The 21,347-nt window shown below is 38.7% G+C and overlaps 1 non-coding gene across 1 annotated transcript; it reads right to left on the reverse strand.

Moving 5' to 3' along the window:
- Window positions 1-19,038: 19,038 nt before the first annotated feature.
- On the reverse strand, window positions 19,039-19,145 carry LOC125341320. Its single transcript, XR_007208956.1, has one exon. It is a non-coding gene; the product is annotated as a U6 spliceosomal RNA (small nuclear RNA).
- Between the last annotated feature and the right edge of the window lie 2,202 nt (window positions 19,146-21,347).

Here is a 21,347-nt window from a genome sequence, read left to right on the forward strand (position 1 = left end):
AACTTTTCGCTGATACAAAGCTATTAGTGATTTCTCTGGCTTATCTCACAACATCACAATGCCTATGCTTTGGGTCCATGTTTAAATAAAATGGTGCAGACCCAAGCATTATGACACATGATCTGATAAGATGGCTACTAAGTGACTATTGGGCCAGTGGTCTTCACAGCACAGGGATGCTCACATTCCTGATGAGTCAGAGCGAGAAGACAAAAGTTTGTCAACTACTCAGAATGACATATAATTTAAAACTTACAATGTTATTTCTGGATCTCTCCATCAAATATGACTTTATCACAGTTAACCACAGGCAACTGGATTTATATGAAGTAAAACCACATATAAAAGATATAAAAGCGGGGCTGGGGATATAGCCTAGTGGCAAGAGTGCCTGCCTCGGATACATGAGGCCCTAGGTTCGATTCCCCAGCACCACATATACAGAAAACGGCCAGAAGCGGCGCTGTGGCTCAAGTGGCAGAGTGCTAGCCTTGAGCGGGAAGAAGCCAGGGACAGTGCTCAGGCCCCGAGTCCAAGGCCCAGGACTGGCCAAAAAAAAAAAAAAAGATATAAAAGGGACCATTGCATACCATGCAATATGGCTACATGTCTATCTATCATCTATCTATCTATTGTGTGTGATATAGAAAAATATAGGTATATTGTATGTATAGAACACATCTATGTATACAAAATTACTGCATCCTTTTTCTAATACAGGTTTAGCAATAAAAACGGAAGACTTAGCAATACTGTCTTATAACTTCTTAGAATAATCATCAAGTCCAGCCACAACGTATTTGTGTTTATGTGTTTATCATTCTTCCACTGCCATTTGAAGCCTTTATAGAACACACACACACACACACACACACACACACACAACTGTTTAGGGCATTAGATGACAGTGTAAGGAGCTGTCATTCTGAAAGAAGGAAATACATAGGATGAGTTTCACAATTAAACTGAGTTCCTACAAACTTTGATGCACAGAAATGAATTCCTAACGGAAAGCATCCATCTCCCTAAATAAAGGAACCCTGGATCATTATTCAAGATTGCCAAGGCAGCTAGATTTGCAAGACAAGGTACTAGAAACAAGGGAGCTGTGTTGAGAAGGAACTCCAGATTTTTGCATTGAATTTCCTTAAGTCTTTGGCCAAATACTAATCTGTATGTGAATATGGAAAGATTCAACAAGGACTAACAGGAAACAGCTGACATGCAAGCTGTGAGCTGCGAGGTGATCTCAGAGGTGATCTGAGATCACAGAGGTGATCTCAGTCTGCTGACAAAGAATTTCCAACTGGCCTCAGTGGATTGCCTTCAATGAATCCTTCTGTTGTGAATTTTACTTGTCAGAAATGACACATTGAAGTAGTGCTTCTACCTTAACCATAGAATAAGAGCTGCTTTAAAGCCTGAACTATCTAAACTAACTCCAATTAACAGAATTCCAGAAACCATCAGACTCAAGACAGATACAGACATACCCTGGCTGAGAAATGTTTAAAGGAAAATAACAAAACCTAAATTTGCAACAAAGTAGCCACCTCAAAATCTTAACAATCTAGGCATGTTAGACAATCAAAGAAACAGAAAAACATGAACCATAAATGGCGAGGAAATAAACAGAAAAACAAATGACACAGATATTGACTTTAGTACATAGGATTTTAAAAATTAATCTATTATGTGTTCAAAGCTGTAAGATATAAGAAGAACCTAATAAATAAACAAATGAGAAATCTTAATAAAACAAAAAATTAATTTTAAAGATGTTAAATGGAAATTCTAGAACTAAAAAAAATCCAATGTCCTTAATTAAAACTTACCTGAAAAGCTCACAAAATGATTTGAATAACACATTGAACATGATACAAGGAAAATCAGTGAGCTCGAAGACAGAAAATTAAAAGAATATCCAAATTGAAAAAATAAAAATGCTAGAAAAAAAGAATCTTCTCTGACCAGTGAGAAAATGATCAATTATAAGTCTAATTGAAGTCCTGAAAGAGTACAGGAGAGAAGTGGATAAAAAAATGGAAAAAAAGTGCAATTTTTTTTTACAAATTCAGACGAACATATAAACACTCAAAGAGTCTCAGTGAACACCCATCAAATAAATACATATGTACAAAACCATATAGGCCTAAAATAGCCAAATTTTGGGAAAGTAAAAAAAAGGAAGCCACTAGAAGAATGTATTATTTAGGAAGTAACAAGAATAACCACAGACTTCACAGTAGAAAGAATTCAGCCAGTAAAAAAGAAAGGTAAAGTATCTTTAAATTTCTTTTAAAAAGGAGCAAAATTTCTTGATTCAGAAGTACATATATATAAAAAAGAAGTACATATAACCAAAAATATACCCTTCAAAAATCAAGGTGAGAGAGATGTACTTACAGAAGTGGGAATGGGGAGGATACGGTTAGATATTACACTAGAATAAATATAAATACTTCAAGCTAAAGTAAAATTACACCATTGGAGTGAAGGGAATTGTTACAAGGCTCTTATGTTTCAATGAAATGGTACAATGGTATTTTAAATAGATATAAATAAGATTCACATAGGCAATTGTCATGGAATTCTTTTAATCAACCTGAGAAATTAGGAATCATTTCACAATAACAAATGAAAAACTAAGTAACACACACAATGAAATTCCTTCATTTTACAAATACATATTAAGTCAAAATAGTTTTAAATTAAATTTAAAAAAGAAAAATTCATAACAAAGGAGTGGACTTGTCACCATCCATATCAATAACTATACTAGGCAGGTCATGCATGACTGTAAACCTAGTGTTTTAACACTTGAAACAAAAGAGCTCAGGGACAGTGCCCAGACCCTGGTTCAAGCCCCACAACCAAAAAAGAAAAAAAATATTAATATCCAGGAGATCAAGAAAACATGATTATAAAATAACAGAATGAAAGTGAGAAGACATCTCTACAGGTCCTACAAGCATTAATAACAAGGAGATATTATGAACAACATCAGAGCAATAAATTCACTCCCTTAGGATAGGAAGGAAATAATCTCATGAAAAAGTTACTGTTATAGTTTGTCAAAATCAAACATCTACTCATCAGAAGTCATTGTTAAGAAAATTACCATGCACACTACATATTGGAAGAGAATATTTCTAGTAGAGCTGTCCTGTCAGATACATGCTACCGTGCCCAGGTCCGTTTAAATGGAGATTTGTGGACTTTCCTGCCCAGACTGGGCTCAAACTACAGTTCTCCCAATCTCAGCCTCCCTCACAGCTAAGATGACAGGAGCCTGCCAGTGGTAGTAAGCTCTGGATTAAGAAGCTGGCTGGGATTCAGATCCTTTTATTCTCAGCCTCTGAAGGATCTAAGTTTACAGGCATGAGCCACTAGTGCTCAGCTTCATTTACTTCTGACTACTCTTGTTTGAAGGAAATATTTCATCTCATACTCTCCTACAGCCTCCTTGTTTTTTATCCAGAGAGGATTTCTGGATCCTATGACCAGGCTTCTTTGTACACTCTTGAAGCAGAGAAAACAAAGGCTTCAGTTCTCTTTGTCTCCTCTTCTCCCACCAACCTCTCTTATCTCTACTGGGAAATCACGAGGCTGGTGCAGTCCCTGGTGAGGAGTCTGACCTTGTAGAGAACTTGAATCTATGGTTCACACCCATTAATTTCTTCCCCATCATCGCTGCTGTGTGGATTTCCCCCACATCACAGCCTTGAGAAGAAGGATTTCTGAAACATATCTCTCTTTGTTAGTTTCCCATGGTTTGGATATCTATCAACTCTTTACCTCCTCCCACCATATTGTTTGATTCTTTATTATCAATCTGGATCTCAGGCTCATTTCCACCCACATCTTCTAACTGCTACTTTTTATGTCTTCTGTGTCATATCCTGAGTTCTCTCTCCCCACTCCATTCCAATTGTCTAGGGCTTACAATCATTATGCAAGGCATAGGCCAAGGTGAACAATGACTCACAGTGAGCCACAAAGTAATTCCTGTAGATTCTTCTAGGATCTTCCAACTACTGTGCCCTTAAACACACAACGTTTGTTTTCCAACCTTTCAAGTTTTTGTCAAAACTAATCTCCCAGGCTTTATTCCTTTGCCATCCCAGTGGCCCATTTACCAGGCTTGTTTGCTTTAGCCAGTAGCACCCACTGGCACAGAGAAAGGCCACAGTACATATCCCACAAAATAGCACCTTTTATGCAATGAGACACCCCCACACTCCGTGTGCCCTCTGAACTTTAGGTTGGCAGAGTTAAAAATCAACATCTTCCAGGCGCTAATGGCTCATGCCTGTAATCCTAATAAGTGAGGCTAAGATCTGAAGATCACAGATCAAAGCCAAGTCCATGACACTCTTCTCTTTTTTTTTATTCAAATTTTTATTATCAAACTGATGTACAGAGAGGTTACAGTTTCATATGTTAGGCAATGGATACATTTCTTGTACTGTTTGTTACCTTGTCCCTCTCCCCCCCTTTCCCTCCCCCCCCCCCCCGGAGGTGTTCAGTTCACTTACACCAAACAGTTTTGCAAGTATTGCTTTTTTTTTTTTTTTTGGCCAGTCCTGGGCCTTGGACTCAGGGCCTGAGCACTGTCCCTGGCTTCTTCCCGCTCAAGGCTAGCACTCTGCCACTTGAGCCACAGCGCCGCTTCTGGCCGTTTTCTGTATATGTGGTGCTGGGGAATCGAACCTAGGGCCTCGTGTATCCGAGGCAGGCACTCTTGCCACTAGGCTATATCCCCAGCCCGCAAGTATTGCTTTTGTGACACTCTTCTCTTTACTTAACCACCAAAAAGCAGAAAGTAGAGTTGTGGCTTAAATAGCAGACCACTAACCTTGAGCACAAAAGCTCAAGAACAGCACCCTGAGTTCAAGTCCCAGAACCGGCACACACACACACACACACACACACACACACACACACACACACACACACACACACACTCTTAGCTATGGAAATATAATCAAGATCATACCCATTTAGCGTAGGAAATTAAAATTGCCAACATGAAGGACAAACTGCCCTAATATGCTTAGATGCTAATAATGATAGGAGCATGCATGTGTGTATGTGAGTGTGTGTGCGATATGCACGTATTACATCTACATGTATATGTTACACCCAACACATTTTAAATGTGGTCATACCATTCATATTGTTCTGCAACTCTTCTTCCATTTAACATGATGGCTGAGATAAACCTCCATTGATACATGGGGACGTCATTCATTTGAACACTTGCATTTGAATTCCATCACAGGAAAAGCACAATTTATGTATCCATTCTCCTCTTGATGGGCACTTCATTTATTTCCAATTCATCATTTAACTAATACTGCAACGATATCTTTGTTTAGGTGTCTTGGTGTATATGTACAGGATTTCTGTAGTGAATCTTGAAAGATACAATTTTTGGATCCTACAGCAATACTATTTTTAAAATGCTCTTAAAAGATGTTGACCAACTAATTCAAATTCATGTTCTTAACAGGGTGGTTACTATTCTGTGGCTTATATGGCCCACTCCCTCTGACTTGCTCATCTGGGTTTCTGATATGCATCCTGGATGATATGGGGAGAACAGAATTCTAGCTTCTATACCCCTTACCAAGGGGTTCCTCCCTTAGGATTTTCCATTTCCAATGATGTCATCACTGAGCAGGTCAACTCTTTAGTCCTAGAACCAAGTGACACACTTTCTTCTCAACTTTCCTCATCTCTCACATCTTTTTTCTTTAAATATTTGTTTATTTATTCTCAAGGTAATGTACAGAGGGGGTTACAGTTTCACATGTAAGGCAGTGAGTAAATTTCTTATCAAACTCGTTACCTCCTCCTTCATTTTTCTCCCCCCTCCCCCCTCCCCAGTGCCCTCCCAATCCTCCCCCAGTTGTACATTTGGTTTACAGCGTATCTTTTTAGCTACCTTTTTCAACAGCTAACTCTACTACCCTTACAGGCCAAGTCACTGTCATCTCTGTGGACCCCTGTGATAGTCTTGGACCTAGAATTTTTCACTCTATATCTGACCACATAGCAGCCAGAGGGAGAGTTTTTTTTTTAATGCCTATCTGAGCCTTTTGCTTCCTTTCCTAAAATGATTCATAGTTCTTGGAATAAAATCTAAACTTCTAAGTGTGGTTTATGTCGTATGCGCTGAGTTTCTTACAGAGGGCACAGCGCAGGCTCCATCTCTGAACTCCAGGGGTCAGTGGCTAGAATGAATGAATAATGGATGGATGGACAGGTAGGTAGATGGCTATCTTCTTGCCTAGTTTTGCTACAATAGTCAGAACAAGAAAAAAGGAAGGGGGGAGGGAAAAATAAAAGGGGGGAGAAGGAGGAAAAGAAAAACTAAAAGGGGAAGCATCCCTCTATAAAAGAGGGAGTAATAGAGTTATTTCACCTGCATTGTTTTTGGTATCAGCAAACTGAGTGCATCTTGAAAATTCAAATTCTTACCAGATAATTTATTGGTTTGTCTAAAGTAATTTTGTTTAAATCATTTACAAATTTGCTTAGAGTATACAGTATGCTAACCTCTTTGTTCTCTGTAACTTCTATTTTGACATTCCATGTTCATGTATACATTTATAAAATATTATGACTATTACATGGAGAATCGACTACTGAGTTTGCTACTGCTTAGTTAAATCAGTTTGGTTGTTATTGTCTTACTTAGTATTACCTTTTGGTTTTGCACATGAATATTTATTAGTAAATTTTCAAGCTTTCAGGAAAATTTCAATATTGTACAAAAACACTCACATATTCACTATATAGATACAACTTTGTATCTTGCCATATTTATTTTAGATATCTATTTATATATACACATGCACACACGTATTACTATTTTTTGCTGACAGTAACTTGTAGACATTATCACACTTGACTACCTATAACTTCAGAAGCTGAAAACACTTTTCTACATCAACTCAGTCTCATTATTTCTTCTAGAAAAGTAATAGTAAGTAACTATATCATTTAGCAACTGATCCATGTTTGTATTTTTCCCAGCAGACCTGAACTTACATTTTGTAATTTTTTTTCTCTAACAAAGGTCTACAAGTAGTCATGTTTTGCTGACGGTTATATCTCTTGAGAGTCTCCTTTACTCCACAGAAGCCCTTTTCCCAAGAATAATTTTCATTACACTGACTTTCTTTACAAGGGTCTGTTGTCTCCTAGTATATCCATGTTCTGCATTTGTTGTATAATTTCCTTGTGATGATATTTCTTCAATTACTTGTACTTTCTGTAATCTAAAAGTTAAGAGTAGAAGCTTGATTAGATTCAGGCTAAATGGTTTTTTTTTCTAAGAATGCTTGAATAGTGATGCCAAATAATTCTATATTCTTTAAGAAAACCCCATAATGTCTGGCTGATTGATGAGGCTAAATCTATCACTCTACTGTAAAGCAGAGATTTTTTTCCTTTACAATGAACAATTTAATCTTAAACTAACCTCACAGAGCAGGCTCTATGTAATGCTTCCTATGGTCTGGGCACAGGACAAACTTTTTAACCTTCACACTAGAACTGAAAGGCAAGGATAATTCTGTCCACTTAAAGATGAAGAAACTAAGGCTCCAAAAGTTCGAGATGCTTTGTCTTGGGGAGACTCCCCTTCTGCTGCATCCTTTCCAACTCTGACCAATGTCTGAGGATGAGACTGCAGGCAATGTTTGCTGGTTCAACGTCTGAAAGAAGGTCTGGGAATATGGCCTAGTGGCAAGAGTGCTTGTCTCATATACATGAAGCCCTGGGTTCAACTCATCAGCACCACATATATAGAAAAAGCCAGATGTGGTACTGTGGCTCAAGTGGCAGAGTGCTAGCCTTGAGCAAAAAGAAGCCAGGGGCAGTGCTCAGGCCCTGAGTTCAAGCCCCAGGACTGACAAAAACAAAATAAAACAAAACAAAAAAAACTGAAAGAATAGCAATGGTCAGATAAAAATGATAATAACTTTTCTTTCAAAAAGTCTTTAAAGCACATAAAGCTTTTTTGCTGAGCACCAGTGGCTCACACTTGTAATCCTAGTTACTCGGGAGGCTGAGGTCTGAGGATCATGGTCTGAAGCCAGAAGAGACAGAAATGTCTGTGAAATTATTGTCTCCAATTAACCATCAAGAAGCCTGGAGTGGATCTGTGACTTGCATGATAAAGTGCTAGCCTTGAGCAAAAAAGTGCCTAGGTCCTAAGTTCAAGCACAAGATAATAGACAAACAGACAAGACAGACAAGGAATGCAGGTAACATAACTTGCACTCAGTATAAGGATTGTAAGAAAGACCGAAAGCCAATCTGAGGTTTTAATGACAAAACTATTTATTGCTATTGTTATATATGTTGGCTCTGTTACCTACCATCTTAGAAGGAAAAGAACACAGTAAACATTTTAGACACAATCATTGTGTTTATTTTCCCTTATATGGTCTCTTCATTGAAAGAATTGTCTCCTGAATTGTGACCTAGGAACTAGGACTATTGGAAGTCATAGCAGTATGCACAGGGTAGAAGATAAATACATTGCAAGGGGAAATTGTTGACTGGGAAGGCAGATAATTATTCACATACTTCCTTTAACTTTAATATAGGTGCTTATATTCTTATAGGGTAGAAACTACAAGTGATCTAGACTTACTGTCCACTGTCTATACCTCATGTTTAATACTCTACAATCTGACTTCTATTGCCTAAAAATTTCACTTAAAATGATTTAGTCTAATAGTACTTGATTTTCCTCTAACAGTCACATTGCACATTCCTTACACCTCTTCTTCACCCTTTCTCTCCCTCTCTTCCTCTCCCCCTCTGTCTCTCTCTCCCTCCCTCTCCTTCTTGTTTTCCTCTCCTCATTCTCCTTCTCCCTCTTTCTCCCCCCTCCTTTCTCTCTCTCCCTTCCTTTGGCATTGCATGACCCTCTATTCCATTGGCCTTTCTCCATTCCCTGGCCAGAATTCTCTTTGTCTGCTCATACCACACACACTGATATCTCGGGGAGAACTTTGGCTGTCTTCTCTTCCTGAATGAACTCACCCCCGCTGTGGCATCAGCCATGACTGTGCTTGGATGAGTCCCAGCTCAGTCATGGGGATTCAAATCCCTACAGTTCTCTCAGGAGCAACAGACTTGTATGCATGACTTCGTGTGGTACATTTCCAGAGTATGGTCCCAGGAACACTTGGCATGTCTTAAACTTACCACATTTCCTCCTTCCACCTCCCAGGCCCCTCCTCCTCATTCTGGCCCTTATTTGCATGAATGTATCCCCTCCCTCGAACTATCCAAAGTAAGAAGTGTGGGGTTCATCTTTGACTTCTCTACTTTCACCCCACATCCCGTGAATCACCAAGTCTTGTGGGACTATCACTTAAATATTTTTGTTGCCTTGCTCACTTTCTTTGTACCCATACTCATTGCTTTACTCCATTTTAAAGTCTATGTTCCAGTCTGTGTTCACTCTGTTCCCCAACAAATCGGTTTTCTATTTAAAATACTGATTTAAACTCCTGACACCCTTGAATAAAGTTGGAATTTTCCTGATTTTTCAGCTTCCTCCCTTTCTAATGTCAAAATACTGCTTCCTTTAGTCATGCTGACATACATATGCATTTTTTAGGATTTGAACACAGGACTTTGAGCTGCTAAACTGGGGCTCTACCACTTGAGTCATGGCTCCATCCCTGTTACTTTTTTCCGCAGTATTAGGGCTCAAAGTGAGATTTGTGTTCATAGCTGGCAATTTATGACTAGAGTCATACCTCTAGCCTAGATTTTGACTGGTTGATTTAAGTTGGAATTTCTTGGACTTTTCTGCCATGGATGGCTTCAAACTACAGTCCTCTGGATCTCAACTTCTTGAGAAGAGCTCTGAGTGCAGGAATGAGCCACAATAGGAATGCTAAACTGCATATTGTTTGATGGGGAACTTCCTTTTTGTCTGTGTTTTTGCACACGTGCTTTATATCACCATATCTGAAAAGCTTAACAATTAATCTGTTTGGGCCATTGTCTTATTTATATATTTGTCATTCTAAGTAATTAAGCACACACATATTTTGCAATGATTGATCTCCTTTAAAATGGTGGATCCTTATATGTGGAAATTCAGTGTGTATGAAGGAATTTTGACCTTCTGATTACCACTTTACTTCTTAAAAATGCAGACCATTTCTCAGTCCACAAAGCATGAATGAGCCTTGATACCATGCTATTTCCAATCTGCACCCATCCATGGAAAGAGAAAATTTGCCCACATTTTGTCAACTATTTGCCTAGGCAAATTTGCCACATACAGTCATGCAGGTTGAACACTGTACAGTGATGAAAGAACCCATGTGGAACTCCCATCCCCAACCCTCCTCAGCAGTAAATCATCACCTGAATCTACAATGTCACAGTCTGCTACTTCTGTTCCCGACACATTTCGTGAATTAAAGTTAGGTTATCTAGCATTAGTCCTTGTGGTCACTTCTTTAGGAAATTATATTTTGTTTGGCAAAATAGCCATCCTTGATGGGTATAAGCCAGAGGCAGCAACATGCAAGGAGATAAAACAAACAGACAAAACAAGGACTTGTGCTCTGAAGCCTGTCAGATCTGATTTTAAATTCTGTCTTGCTAATTGTGTAGCCATAAGCAACTTCCTTAATCTCCTAGTCCTTATTTCCCTTCTTCATTGGATAGTAACATTTAATTTATAGGAATAGCATACTAATAAATCAGTTACCATATACAGTCCACCTAGCATTGATCCTGACAAGTGTATGTTTGCTCTTTTTCCCCATTAATCATACAGACTTTTGTGATGCAAAGTGCTATAGATTAAGGTCTAACAAGGCTCGCAACACCCATTGCCTCAACAATGCTGCTCTGGTACCCGCCCTAAACTAAATATCTATCAACTAAGCATGCAAAAAAGCAAAAAGGATATTGGTCAGAAACTAGTTACTGGGTTTCTGGGTTCAGAAAGAGACATTTCAATGACTAGCATTGCTATGTACAGTTTTTTTGTTTTTGCTGGGATGTACTCTTATATTGTTTCTGTATTTTTTCACTCCTTTTCTTTCTTTCTTTCTTTCTTTCTTTCTTTTTTTGCCTGTACCAGATTTTAACTCAGGCCCTAGCAATTAATCAGCGTGCTTGCTTTACTTATACTCTACCACGGGCTCCATGTTTCCAGCCTAGCTTTTTGCTGGTTATTTTGAAGATGGAATCTAAGGACTTTTCTTTCTGGGATGGCTATGAATTAAGACCCTCCAGATTTCAGCCTCCTGAGATCTCCTCCGTAGCTATGATAACAGGCATGAGATTGGTGTCTGGCTTGTTTGCTCGGTTTATTATGTTAGTTCACACAGGCATCTGCTTGTCTCCTTTAGCTACCATTATTTTTCTTTCCCAAATCAGAGATTCTTAAAGGCAGTATTCATAGGATCCATAATGGCACTGGGGACAGTGAACAATGTTTGCAGATTTAGTGGTAGAGGTGGAAGCATATTTTAGTGGCAGATGCAATGTGCTTCCTCTGTGAAAAGAATAACCTTCATTCCTTTGAACTTACATTCCAGGTAAATCTTTGAATAATTCACTTGAGAAAACATAACAAGGTTTGTAATGGTTAAACCTTCTCAGAAGACCTCAGTTTAACGTCTCCTTGCCAAACTGCACTGTCACCTTTAGTTTAGGAAATCTAAACTCTGTTAATGCCCAAAAGGTTGTGCTCTGGGAAAAGAAAAGAAATCAAGAGAAAAAAATAAAACATCAAGGTAATGCTGAGTGTTTCCAGCAGTTGGATTGCTTATGCCAACTTCAGTCCTGATTTCACACTTGGCATGAAGTGACAATAAACTCAGGGGAAAGGATATATATTGGCTAAGACACAAGAGATGAACTGGAATCCCTTTCTTAGCACAAGGGTAATCATTCAGGCTATTTGCAGATATCAAATTTTTTCTTAAAGTTAGTAATGGCCTATGTTGTAGCAATGAAATAGAATGGCAAGTCAAGTAAGCTACTTTTCAACACTAAATTTAAGAGCAGATACATACTTCTTTCCTTTCCCCATTGTAATGGTTAGTACTCCATCTATAGCAGCTGTATCAGCCTGGGCCCACACTGGACCATGACAATATATACCAGGCTTCCCAGTAGTCCCTCAATCCCATACCCCACTAATATGAGGGAGATCTAGACTTTCAATATTTCATGTCCCTAAGGATTGGAGGTTCTTCACTATTGCCTCATAGTGCAGTATGTCCTGATGGACATCAGCCCTCTCTGTGGATACAATTCTTCTTTGAATATGATTTTCTCATTTCAAATCTGGAGATAACTGTAAAAATAGCTACTGTCATCTGAGGATCCAAAATTAGCACATAAACATTAAATTCTCTTAACAATGGCAATTCTTATCCTTGACAGATCTCTATTACTAAGAGGGGAGAACTCTATCTTCCCAGAGTGATATGGAACATATTTCCTTTACAAGGTCTGGCCTTGTGTTAAGAAAAGCAGCCCCAAGGATAACAAAAATCATCAGCTTTCATCCAGAAGTAGAATCCACTCATTTATACACATTATTTAATGATGTCAAAAACACATAACTAAATAATTTTATGGCTGAAAAGGTCAGATCCAAGATTTACACCCCACTGACCACCTGACTATGAGCTGATTGAGCAAGAAAGCACTCTGTCAGACAAATTTCCTACTCCCCATCACCTGTCAGAGTTCTGTGATCCAGGTTACCTACCGCTGGCTAGTTTGGGCCTTCCATGAGGTACTACTAGCCATCCTCTTGATATATATTTTTTTCTTTAAGTAGTTGTACAAAGGAGTTGTCATTCACCAAAGCAGTTTATGATTGCAGAACCTCTTGATCAATGTCACCCTTTTCAACATTCTCACCCACCCATCCCACCCAACCCCACATGTTTCTTAATGTTTAGATATTTGGCACCACTTCTCTTGTGAACATCTTTGAATTCTGTGTGTATGTCTGTAGACTTGTACATTTCCATGCCAGTTTCCTTTCTAGTAGGCAGTTCCTTCCTATAATGGATGATCGCCACATCAAATATAAAGCATTTTCCACACCCAAGAGTCTCCTATCCATAAAGCAGTCTTTCTTCTTATTTTTTAGTTTCATAATAGATCTGCTTAGAAACCTCATTCCATGCTTAAAGTCCTATCTCTTGAAACAAAACATATGCACATTGCATAGTATGACTGCATTTGCTCACTCTTCCTCCCTCCATTTATCATGTTGACCTTTAATCTTCAACTCTCTTCATGGACTCTCATCTCTGGTTCCTTATTGCTTATCAGACCTATAGTTTTCATTGTCCATCTTTAAATATTAAACTATTTTTTTCAAGAAGCATGTATCCTTCTGAGTGGTATAAATTCTATTTCTTTTGGTAATCTTGAGTTCTCTAATGCCTATCAAGGCTTCTGGCTCATTTTAGGGGCTCAGTGAAAACAATTATGTAAATTCAGGAATACTACGTGACATGGTCCACACTAGTTCCTCTGAGACTACAACTTCCTTTCCTGACCACAGACCCCCTGTGTCCCACCAAGTCTCCCTGCCACTTCCTTTCCTGTCTGTGACACAGGAAAAGATCTAATTGCTCTCTGTATCCAACACAGCAGGCAACTCTGAATGTGAGGCTGCACTCAAGTTCATCTTCCTGAGCACTGACCCACTCCATGTTGCAATACCCCAAAGGACTATCTCAGTACATACTACCTCCTTGGACAGCTGGAATGGAAGTAAGACTCAAAAATGTCAACAAAGTCTGCTCCTTACCTCCTCCATACTTACCTCATTTCACCCTCCCCTGCCACTCTGCCTCAGTCTTCAGCTTTTGTCTTCTGGCCCTTTGAAGTGGCTATGCTTCTTTTTGCCTCAAACATGCTGTTTCCTCTGCCCAAAAGGGTTCTCTCTCCTTCACATCTCCTCTACTCCCCGGCACTTAAGCAAAGCTTCATGCCCTCAGCTGAGTTATCTTTTACCTCCCACAGTAGGGATTGTTTTGTATTTTTTTCACACCTTTCCTTCAGAGAATCAATCATGGTTTGTAAACATGCAGAGATTTATGTCCATTTCTAGGTTCTCTGAAGGAACTTTACTTATTTTGATCTTGGTATGGTTACCAATGTCTAAAAGAGCAGTGGATACATAGTGGGATATCAAGAACTATATGTTGAAAGAATATGTGTCTTTTTTGCTGAACTCACAAGCTCCATGAGGGAAGAATATAAGTGTGTGTGTGTGTGTGTGTGTGTGTGTGTGTGTGTGTGTGTGTGTTCTTTTTTTTGTTTTTGGACTGGTCCTGGGGCATGAATTCAGCTTCTTTGTTCAAAGTTAGTGCTTTACCAGTTAAGCCACAACTCCACTTCTGGCTTTTTGCTGCTTAATTAGAGATGAGTCTCATGGCCTATTTTATCCAAGCTGCCTTTGAACAATGATCATCAAATCGCAGACTCCTGAGTAGCTAGATTTATAAATTAAGCCATCAGTGCCAGTTAGCATGTGTTTTTATTGCAGACCATTGAGTCCCCAAAGCAAGACTTGCAGTGTAACTATCATAAAGCAGGTACTCAAAAATTATATGAATAAATGAAGAAGAAAAGCAAGATAAGAAAAAGGAATAATAACAATGAGATGTAGCTAGTAATAACACCCATTTACTCTCAGAAGTATCTCAGGTGGGATAATAAATTATATAGTCTCCTTAATCATATCTCTTTAATGCTTTGATTATTTTTAATTTTATTTTGTTGTAAAGGTGATGCACAGAGGAGTTACATTACATAAGTAAAGTAATGAGTACATTTCTTGCCTAACATCATTACCCCTTTCCTCATTTTTCTCCCACTTTCCCTCCCCCCTGACGCCCCACCAATTTGTAAAGTTCATTTCCAACCTAGTGTCTTGTGAGTATTGCTGTTTCATTGGTTCACTCTTTGTCCCTTGTCTCACCATTTTGTTATTCCTCCACCCTTCCCCATATAAGATAAATACAAATATATATACAAAACACAGAATACCAAAATAAAAAACAGTGACATCCAAGGATAAACCAAAGTGGGCAGGGGGGGAGGGAGAAAACAAGTTTTTTTAAAAACATATAGTTTCTATTATTTTAGGCCAAAGAGCAAGGAATGTGAAAGGTATTAGGACTTGGAGACTTCCCTTATCTCTACAAAGGAATCCAGAGACAATCAAAAAGACAGAGCCATTCCCTGTTCCATGTTCCCTAAGGAATCTCAAAGGCTCTTAGGGGGTTCCTGAGTCTCAGAATGGGTTCTGTAAACAGCTGCTCTGGAAACTCGTATCTGGTCTTTTTTTCTTGGCTATACTAATGGGAAATTAAAACATCTTCGAAACATTCCTCTATCCCATTAAACATAATATGCACACACACACACACACACACACACACACACACACGGATACATACACCTTTGAATATGCACAAATATACGTTCAACTTATGCCACTATATATTGCACAAAGATGCTTGTTTCTAGGTATGGATATTGCCACTCTTGATGTATGGACATGATGTGGAAAATATGCATGTATATGCATGTACATATGCAAATATGTCCTAGGTTGGAATAAATACGTGCTAGGTTGGAATAAGACAGAATAAGAACATGAGCTAAAATGAGAACTTGAAATTTTACATGAATGATCTACTGGCTTATATGGATTTCATTAAGAAGCTGACATATGGGCAGGGACTTAAAGGAAGTGAAGAGTTTATGTCAGATCTGATGGGAAGAGTGTTCTAGATACAGGAAACAACCAGTGAGAAGATACTGAGATGGAAATGTACCTAACATTTATGAGGCCACAGGGAATAGCTTGGAAAATAAGGATGAAAAGAAGAGATATTAGAGCAACAGAGAATGTAGTGAGAGATTATGTGGATCATCTATGTACTATACAATGCAGAGGGATTTTATACATAACTGCCGTGCATGCAACATACACATACCTGATGTTCTCCTTTGATGTTTGAAATGTACTTTTAATCCTGCACATACGTTATTGTCTAAATATATGGTACAAACACATGAAGAAATAGAGAGAGTATATAGTATTTGTAGGAAAGTTTGTGTCTTTTATAAGATCTAACTATGGTACTAGATGCTATGTACCTATTGTGTAAGTGAATGCATATGTGGATTATGAGGAGAATCCTATATTTACATGAGCATGTATATGTATATATTACATTGATGTGTATGTCTACCTCTATTTAACACCTGCATCACTTCAGTAAACAGAACTGTATACTCCTTCACAAGTTCTCTTCAGATACCAATTAGAAGGCAGGTACACATATCAATCATCCTAAGCCGCCTTCTTCTTCTTCTTCTTCTTCTTCTTCTTCTTCTTCTTCTTCTTCTTCTTCTTCTTCTTCTTCTTCTTCTTCTTCTTCTTCTTCTTCTTCTTCTCCTTCTCCTTCTCCTTCTCCTTCTCCTTCTCCTTCTCCTCCTCCTTCTCCTCCTCCTTCTCCTCCTTCTCCTCCTTCTCCTCCTTCTCCTCCTTCTCCTCCTCCTCCTCCTCCTCCTCCTCCTCCTCCTCCTCCTCCTCCTCCTTTTCCTCCTCCTCCTCCTCCTCCTCCTCCTCCTCCTCCTCCTCCTCCTCCTCCTCCTCCTCCTCCTCCTCATCCTCCTCCTCCTCCTCCTCCTCATCCTCCTCCTCCTCCTCCTCCTCCTCCTCCTCCTCCTCCTCCTCCTCATCCTCTTCTTCTTCTTTTGCCAGTCCTGGGGCTTGGACTCAGGGCCTGAGCACTGTCCTTGGCTTCATTTTGCTCAAGGCTAGCACTCTGCCAACTTGGACCACAGCGCTATTTCTGGCCTTTTCTATTATATATATGCTGAGGAACCGAACCTAGGGCTTCATGTATACGAAGCAAGCACTCTTGCCACTAGGCCATATTCCCAGCCCCCTAAGCATTCTTCATCTCAAGTCAGAAAGCATTGGTGCTGAAAGAACAACAGAATTCATAGACAATGGGTCTTCAGTTATGAAACTAGATAAAACACCACAGCCATGATCATCTGATTCTCAAGCCCACTTAAGAGCTCAACAACACTGATAAACCACTGCTCTCACTCCAGTGTTCACTCACTTACCGTGGGATTTAGAAGTACCAGCCTATTTTTATCCCATCCAACAAGAGAAGGTTGTTGTTTTTTTCTTTCCTGTATGGTTTCTAGTTCAGCTTGTTTCAGGCAAATAAACTGCTGATCCATTTAGATTTTAATTTGAGATTCTACTCTTAAAAAGCTTGTTTATGGGGTGAGATGTGAGGTGTGGTTTTAGATTTTTCATTTTCCATACTTGCCAAAGTTGTAAACCTAAGGCCAAGTTAATTAAAGTCAATGGAGAATGTATTTTTTATTAAAGTTTTCCTTTCTATTGATTTTCCCCCTTTCATACAAATAGTACAGAGTTAGTTCTCAAAATCAAAAACACTGTAGAGCAAAGAAAAGAAATAATCAGACTCCCAAGATGATTCCAAATTCCAACATAGGATTATAGAGATGGCTAAGATTTCAGAAGTGGCTAAGCTGGCAAGATGATGACAATCTAGGTCAGCTAAGGACAGACAGATCCCTCTATGTGCCAGCTAGACCCACAGGTACATTTGACTTAGGAAAGCTATGCTGATTTCTTCACACTGCAACCACAGAGGACTGTTTTAACAGGTAGTTTTTCTTCTCCCTTGTAGTCTATCCTTTCTAATCATTTTCTATCCAAAAGCAAAGTACATCTTCCCAAGGATTAATTCTGGTGATATAACTTGTTTTCTTTTTTTTTTTTTTTTTTTTGGCCAGTCCTGGGCCTTGGACTCAGGGCCTGAGCACTGTCCCTGGCTTCTTCCCGCTCAAGGCTAGCACTCTGCCACTTGAGCCACAGCGCCGCTTCTGGCCGTTTTTTGTATATGTGGTGCTGGGGAATCGAACCTAGGGCCTCATGTATCCGAGGCAGGCACTCTTGCCACTAGGCTATATCCCCAGCCCCCTGGTGATATAACTTGTAAACTCAGAAGTTTCAATGGCTTCCTCTAACCAAGGGTCAACAAGCAATAGTTCACAGGATAAAGCCAATCTAAGGATAAAGCCAATATACTGTTTACTACTATAAATAAAATTTTATTGAAACACAACCATGTTCATTTGTTTATGAGTTTTCTATGGATGTTTGAGTAATGTGACAGAGACCATAAAGGCTGCTCAGTCCAAAATATTTACTCTCTGTCTCTTTGTAGAAAGAATGTGCCAATCTCCAGTCTACCCATTCAATAAGAACCACATTCTTCTCAAGCTAACCTTAGAAAACAACTACAATTTTACTTTCTATTTGAATACACCTTCTCGATATCACCCATATTAAAATCAGTTTGGGCTACTTGATGTTCCATCCAACACCCAATATCAGGATTAAATTGATCCATTTTCTCTCCTTCTGGTAATATCACCCCCCCATACCTACTCAGAAGAGAACCTATAGTTCGATCATGATAGGAACCATTTCCATGACTTTTCCTCTATATCATGATTAGTTCTAAAAATAGCATATGACCAGTGCTAGATCGATAAGATATCACTAGACTTTTGAGGGAAATACTGGGAATGAGAAATTTTTTTCTATACTAGGCCTGTAAGTATGTCAACTATAATTTAGCACTGGGAAATGCTGTCCTGGGAATGAAGCCAATAAAGAGGGAAGCAAAACCAAGGCATGGAAGAAGAAAAGAATTCCAGTTTTAAAGGCATATCTTTTCAAATACCTACTAAAGCTGTCCCTGAAGCTAGACTGCTCACATAAAGTGGAAAAATATATTTTTAGAGAGAATTTGAATGACTTCTGTTATTTGCAGTTAAAACAGTTTGGATGTAAAGACACAGGTTCTGGATCTTCATAGTTTTGCTCTATTTTCTTCCTCTGTGTGTATATCTTTTCCCTCATCTTCCTGGCATTATTTTATGGAATGCTGCACTAATTTGTACGCCATCCTTGCTGAAGAGCCATGCTAATCTTGTCTGTATCATTCCAGTCTTATGATACGTGCTGCTGAAAGGAGAACCTGACTAGTGATTCCACTAGAAAGAGTCATCTCAAACCTCTCCTCTTTCGTGAGAGCTCTCCTAACCACTAAATGAAACAAAATCTCTCTAACATTTGAGTTTCATAGCATCATCTGATGCTACACCTTGAACCATATCCTCATTGCATGAAAAGGTATGTGGAGTACTCAAATATCTGGTGTGTAAAGAATAGCTCCTTTAATCTTTGTATTGAGCGTATAGGCAAATGGGAAGTGCTTCAGATGGAATCTAAGAAAATTAAAATAATAAGCCTCAGGCTAGTGGTTCACACCTGTAATCCTAAAAACTCAGGAGTCTGAGATCTGAGGATCACAGCTCGAAACCAGCCCAGGAGGAAAGTCTGTAAGACTCTTTCTTTCAAATTAACCACCAAAAAGCCAGAAGTGGAGCTGTGGCTCAAGTCTTAGCCTTGAGAACAAATGCTCAGAGACAGTGCCTAGGCTCTGAGTTCAAACCCTAGGACCCGCACAAAAGATAAATAAATAAAATACTATTTTTTTTAATGTTTGAGTTAACATACATTTGAAATATGGGGGGATTTTATTGTGGTATTTCCATACATGTACACTGTGCACTTTGAACATATTGACACTATTATTCCACTGCTCTCTGCCCTCTTTTTTCAAAGAACATTTGATGGGCTTTATTATATCAGTGTGTGTGTGTGTGTGTGTGTGTGTGTGTGTGTGTGTGTGTAAAACCTACCCATCCTCTTCACTCCATGGTATTCTTTCCTTTCCCCTTTCCTCTTCTGTTGATACCCTCCTAGGTCATCTCTCTTGGGCTAAAGATCTGGCTCAAGTGGTAGAGTGCCTGTCTAAAGAAAACATTGAGACCCTGAATTCAAACCCTAATATCACCCAAATAAAATTAATTCTGATTTTGCAATAGTATTAAATTTTCAGAAATGTTGCCAGATCAATGCCAAGAACTCCTGTGTTCACATTAATCAAATTTTCAGTTGTCAACATTTGGCTATCTTTGTGCTTTCCCCTTTAAGGCACATTCACTATATAAATGCTCAAATTACTCTGTTTCTTATCTAAGTCTCTTTTATAAACAATATGTGTAAACCCCAATCAGACACAAACCTTCTCTAATATAAACCCAGTGTACCTTTCAATTCACATGTCCCATTCTATGCTTGCAACAATGTGTCTGCTTCCTTTCTAGTCTGGAATCCATTTTAGCATAGTACATTCTACTTAGCTGTGTGTCCATGTAGCTCCCAAACTCTCTGTTTTCTTTCTTGAACTTGATAGTTGAGGATAGCACATTTCACAACCCATCTGACCTTGGTCCATTCCATGTCAGAGCATGTGCTCTTGGCAGGAACACCATAGAGATACACGTTTCATTCTTATTGATGGATGTCATGGAAAAGCACTGATGTCACCAGATATGACCTGTAGGGATGGCCAAGCTCAGGCTCCTGGTCAAATTGTTTTTGCTGTTATGACAAGATGCTCCAAAGTAATGTTTTATGCTTCAACAAACCTCTATCAGCTTACTTTAGCAGTTATTAATAATTGTTGTCTGAGATGACCACCACCATGATGGTGCCCAAAGGATAACTGTCTACATTCATCTTTTCTCCCAATAGTCTTCTTTTCTCCCTACATTTATTTATTCATGGAATTTTACTGAAAAGATGCCGGTTTTCTCTTGCTCTCCTACCTCACCTCTCTCTTTGCCTTCAGAACAGACTCAAGGATTCCTCTTTTAAGCAGCAGGTTGTAATCTGTTACCATCATTATTTACTTTGATGCCTAAACTTTCTTAGATTTGACCAGACTCCTATTTCCTTTCAACTTGTCCCCATCTTCTTTCAGCACTTTACTGCTTCCTGGTTCCAAAAAATGCTACCGGCTTATGCTTTTCCTGCCCAAGCTTTCAAAGGAAACATTTTCCATGGAACTTTGGTTCTATATACTGGAAAATCTATTTGGAAAGCAAGGTATAGGAGTTGAGTATATATATTGCTACAAGAATATCATCATTTTCAGATGACTGAGATAAGAAATATGGGTGTACATACACATTAACACACATGCACAACTTATCTGTACTATCTATTTATTTATACATATGAATATATATTAAACAATATGAATATATATTAAACAATGATATATATATATATATATATATCAATCAAACTGTCACCTAACACTTTGGGT

Source organism: Perognathus longimembris, chromosome 1 (assembly GCF_023159225.1).
Source record: "Perognathus longimembris pacificus isolate PPM17 chromosome 1, ASM2315922v1, whole genome shotgun sequence".
Lineage (NCBI taxonomy): Eukaryota > Metazoa > Chordata > Mammalia > Rodentia > Heteromyidae > Perognathus > Perognathus longimembris.